Source organism: Aedes albopictus, chromosome 2, assembly GCF_035046485.1.
Source record: "Aedes albopictus strain Foshan chromosome 2, AalbF5, whole genome shotgun sequence".
In the NCBI taxonomy this organism is placed as follows: Eukaryota; Metazoa; Arthropoda; class Insecta; order Diptera; family Culicidae; genus Aedes; species Aedes albopictus.
This window is the reverse complement of record NC_085137.1, coordinates 24,697,572-24,703,574: the sequence shown is the minus strand read 5'-3', so window position 1 is coordinate 24,703,574 and position 6,003 is coordinate 24,697,572.

Below are 6,003 nucleotides of genomic sequence, written 5' to 3'. Positions count from 1 at the left end.
ATCGAACAGGACGGACGGATGAGTCGACGAGGGCTCAGGAAGTTCTTCAGGCTGGAAACAAAGAACGCAGCCAACTCATCGCAATCCAAGAGCCCTTTGTCTGACCGATCCACGTAGATCGAGCGGGCGCTCGCGGTTCAAACCGATGCGATGGAATCGAATCACTTTCTTTCTGTCGATGCGATCGATTGATGAATTATTGATAGCGGGTAGATTCTTGAGTCAGGAGCGCGTCACACAGGTAGCTCTCTGCTGAAGTGACAATGGATGCAAAGGTTAACATTTTTTGCATCGGGAATCGATCATTGTTCGCGGAGTCCATCGGTGAAGTGATCTACTTCCAGGCTGCTAGGATGATCTTTCAATCAGAATCGAAGTGTCATTGTTACCGACTCATTAGTGTGTCTGATGGTGACTAAGCGGATCCCACCGGATCAACGTTGAGCAGTTGATCGGATTCTAGTAGATCTGCGCACCACAACAAAAGAGTTGCCATTCTGTGATCGATTTATTTGTGACAAAGCATCACGGTTTTTGTTCTGCACTTGAGTCAACATCAACAACGGTATTGTGCTGATTCCTTCATTAAATTTCTAGATATGATTCCACAGATAATCAGACGCAACTGTTTTTGTCAATAAAGTTTTTGTTTTTCACGTTTTTTGTAAAACATATTTGTCAGAATCTCAAGTAACAGTAACGGTTATGCAGTATTTGAATCAAGCTTTCACAAGCGACATATTCAAAAAACGGACCACGTACGTTACCACACATGTTCGCAAAACGGATTGAAGTACGAATGAAGAATGTTCTAACGTCTACTTGTCTGTGGTTCCACCATATGCATTTAGGAGCTGCTTTCCACACAGGATTATTTTTGCACTAACGTTCCGACACTTCGGTGCCTCAAGCTGTCGCACTATTACGCTTGGCTTGAATGAAAACATCCCGATTACACAAGCGGCGATGAGCGAGCGTTGTGTTGCTTGCTTTTGAGGGAAAATGGTGCAAAATGCAACAATCAAGTTACTCCTTAAAGTGCTGTACAAGCCTTGTACGCAGAATACTTCCTTATAAAGATTTGTACCCTCAATTACCTTCTTTTCTACTGCTTTCAAGCATTACGGCTCAACTGAGACAGAACTTTTTTCTCAGTTCAGAGTCCCATGGGCACCTCCATACTAATCCATTGATAGAGTTTTCTAAGCCAATTAGCCATTTTGCAATATCGTACTGCAGGTACGGAATAACTCTTTGCCCAAAGAAGTCATCGACCTCATCCCATTAGGGGAAAGTGGGGTAAGATGCCATTTTTTAAACTTTCATCGTTTTCAATGATAATTAGCCTCATTTGTTAGGCTTTCAAAGTGGTAACAGCAACTAGACAATATTTGCTCGATACTTCAGCAAAAATATTCACTAATCTAATGCCTTTTTATCGATTTTTAGCGATTTTAAAAACTGGTTCGTAAAACGGAAGTGGTGTAAAAAGGCCACCTGGCATGGGGTAAGATGCTACTTCATGAAAACATTCAAAAATTACGTTCATCAGTTTTCGGGCATTTCCGACTCCCTTTCCCCTCTCTGAACCGCTTTTTCCGTATACTCAATAAATGGAGTGGCACCCCCCTCCCCGCAAAACGATGGTCATCATATTTGAATGACCCCTAACATGGTAGCGTGGACATCAACAACCATGCGTCTCCATGTGTGCCTCAACCTTGTTGGAAACACTTGGCTGGTAATAAAATCACCAGAAAACCTTAATTGCAAGCACGAAAAACCGGAAGTTGCCGATTTTCATTGGAAAATCAAAAGATTGTTCGTGGGGTTGGCGGCTTAGCTTCTAGAAGAATGTTTGGTGCAAACATATCTTGACACCATTCACCTATAGTAATGATCAAGTCCCATTCCGGAATGGTTTTATGAGTTGGGCCATTTTACCACATCTTGGCATTTTGGGCTTTGTTCCCTTGTTATTTGACACAGGTTTTTGTTCACAGTACCAGTTAGAAACGTGCGATTCACCCCATCCTCCCGCACACTCTTTGTGTTTGGTTCTTGAGTGCATGCTTGCCTGCTTGCTTGCTTGCTTGCTTGGAGTCCCGCGAGCACGAAGTTCAAGTGTTCGATTTGATTTGTTTCCGGAGCTTATCGCTCCGCGTGCCGGTTTACTTGGTGGAGAAGTTGTAGCTTTTGAGGTTATTGTGCTGCTATGCGTTGAATTTAACTGACCGTTGGCCAGTCTCGAACTGAACATAACAGTTCAAATCCAAACAACATACATTAGTATACTTAAGTATAGTTTAAGTAATTATTACTCGTTAGCAATGCTAGTACACATTTAATGGAGTAACGTTCAAGTGGCAATTCATTTGGTCCGCTTCGTTATGTTAAGAAGGTAATCTTTCACCCAGCTTGTTCAAAATTGGGTCATTAACCATTGAAACAAGAATCGACTAGATTAGAACGTAGAGCCGGCTTGGCTCTACCCCATTTAGCATAATGCCGTTTGGCATAATTCCGTTTCGCATAATGTCTTTTGGTATAACCCGAGCAGAAGGAAATAACAACTCCATCATAAAATGCGTTATTTTGGCAAAATAACTGAGCAATGGAATCAGTTATTTTTATGTTATTAACATAATATACTATGTTATTAACTTGTCTGTCATAAGCGGCAAAATAACAAAAATCATAACAAAAAAATGTTCCTGAAAGAACAATTTGATAGCATGTTTTGTTGGTTTCAATAACAACTTAATAATAATGAATATAAAAATATTTCAATAACAAATTTTGAACTTTCTCTGTTATTAATGATAATTCAAAAACAAAATTAGTTATGATTAATATACCTGAAATATAATAATGTACCTTATGTTTAATATAAGGTATGGTAAATGCCACAAGGGAGATAGAGTGCCATTTTTTTGAATTGACAAGTCTTCTGGTCTGAAGTTTATGGTATTTTTCTAATAAACCTTTCAATAAGTTCCTTCTGGAATGTTACAAACTGATCGAAAACATCTTGTAAAATCCCGACTAGAAAATTGTAACAAAAATGTAACATAATCCGATATGATGATATTTATATCTTATTGTGATATAATCATGTTCAACATTCTTGGTGTTTTCAAAATACTATAACTCAATTATATCACATTATGTTATAAATGTTGTTTCATAACTCATTGTATTATAATTTAGTTTTGAATCTTCGACATTTGGGAAATAATGTAACAATTTTATATCAAATTATGATAGAAACCAGTAATCCAGAGGCTAAAGTTCATATCACATTTTGTTATAATTTCGATATGATTATAACAAAATAGGATATAATCTTGATTAGACCAGTGTACTTTCTGTCAGTGTTGGTAAACTCACACGCAAAGCGCTCTCATGAACCGCTCCTGCGTGAGTAAACTCGCACGCGATTCTGAATCGTTTTCTCACGCGCGAGAATTTCATGCAAAATCTCGCTCTCACGAGTCAAGCGTCGAAATCTCGTTTGCTTGTAAAACGGATTCAAATCAATTTAAACGGCATTCAATGTTGTTGTACGCTAGATTTGCTTTTGTTCTATCATACAATCGTAAAAACTTTGATGTAAATATCAAGAACACCAAGAAATGAAGCAATGAGTGAAATCATGAGTCAACTCATGCATGATTTTTTCGGCGGTGAGTTTGGCGAGTCAAGAATCGCGCGTGAAACAACTCAACCATGAGATTTGAGAATTTGAGTTTTTACCAACACTGCTTTCTGTTACAAATTTAGTTATTTTAACATCATCCTGCACCTAGTTTATAACATAATAAGTTAGAGAAAAATATTATAACATCATCACACAATATTATACAAACTTGATATTATTTTCTAGTCGGGATGGCTCGTTGGCGTTGTTGGAATCGTGAAATCATGTTCTTTCGGATACAGGTCTTTCAGCTCCGCTGATCAATGTTGGCTCTACTATCTATAACACTAAAACATTAAGGTGAGAAGCTGGTATACTATCAGTTAGGATGTAAGGCCAGAGAGAAGAGGAAGGTGAACAGATGAGAGATTATGCATAAGCTCCCCATCACGGAATGCTGAAAACAACGTAAATATAATGATGTACCGTCGATGGGGGTGACAATGGGTCTGGGGGGTGAGATTGGGTCAAAACGGAGAAACATGAAATTTGAAATAGCTCAGCAACTATCGCTAATTTATATTGAAAACTTTATATTATTTCAAAGAGGAGATGTTTTTACACGTCATGATGCAGAATAAGATGTTTTGCAATAATCGTTTTTTGTTAAATTTGTGGCTAAACTTATATGATGAAATTACTAGTAAATCACTCTGAAAAAAATTCTCCTTCGTAATGTTTAACACAAGTACCTAACCATAAATTTTCTTATAAGTGGTTAGCTGTAGGTATTACCTGGTTGATGTAATGAAAAAATCGGGCTGTCATTGCTCATTTTATTTAAAAACTCAATATTTTCGTCCCTATGTCTAAATATTAAGAATGGGGGTGAGATTGGGTCAAGCAAGTTATCGAGTGCACATAACCTTAACTAAAAATTCAACTTGTTATCCAGTCCCCATTTGACGTTAGAGTGGTGCCATGTTCACCGTATCTTCATAAAAGCACGCTTTCTTTCAAAAATATGTTGAGAAGTGTCAAACGAGTGTGTTAATACATTTAGTGCCTATAACAATTCATAACAATACACCCATGCGTTTGGACAGCTCCTCTAATCATCAGCTTATCTTTAGTGTACTGCAATATCGTAAGCTCACAAAATAGACTTAACATAATATTTGAACGACCCTCTATCTTGAGATGGAGTGATTTGCTTTAGCAATATAGAGGCCAATGATCATGTACATAAGAGTTTATAACGGAGGGTTTGGTTAAACATTTCTTATGCAGTATACTAAAACTATCATGTTTTTTACAATCAATCTTTCAATGCGCCCCTCCCTCATTGTAATCCCCCCTCCTCTGATGGATGTTTAAACTCTTATTGAGGATGATTATGATGGCTAAAAATGGTGATTCAGTATACAAACGTTATTTTATCAAATTTCAACCATTTTTTCGGTTGTATTAGCTCTTTTATGTGGATTAGTCATCTTTTAAAATTACCTAAGTTTTTATTCGTCATGATAACATTGTGTTTTAAGTAGGTTTAATAGATATGATCAATAAAATTAACTTATATTCTTAGATAGGTGATTTCGAATACTTTGACCCATTCTCACCCCCTCTAAGGGGTGAGATTGGGTCAATTTTCAATCATTTGTAGTTTAGTAAGCAATTCATATAACGTGATACTTTCTTGCTAAACTATCATTACCACATAGGAGAGTATACATACCAAATAAAAAGTTATTCCGACTTCAATTGCATTTGCTATTTAACAAACAATCTTTGAGTATCCTTTTTTGACCCATTCTCACCCCCAACGACGGTAGTTTTGATTTCAAAACTTGTTATCGTTGTGGTATTGATGATTAAATGTTTATGTACACTCTATAGTTCAATAATAACTAAATTTGTTTTACAACAAAACATATTATTTGAATGTTATTTAATGAATGTATACCAATACCGTGCTCATAACAAAATAAGATTGTCCAATAAACGATGTAATGGAGAAGTAATGCCTTGATAAGATAATGATAACAAACCAAAATATAAAAACAGGTTATGTTATTTCGTAGTTATTAATTTGATATTCTCCTCTACTCGGGAAAGTCCATTTTGGCATAACGAGAATTATGCACAGTCTTACCAGGAAGGTTGTTCTCCATTTTATGCCAAACGGAATTATGTCATACGGCATTATGCTTGATAAGATAGAGCTAGCCTGAGCTTGTCGTCCACGTGTTGAGCTAGAGGTTGATTCACTCCGCTCGAGTTCAACATGAGGAAACATTTCGGTGTTAGTACCCCATGGCTCGACGACATCTCGATGGGCGGCATGTAGGTCAACGGTCTTA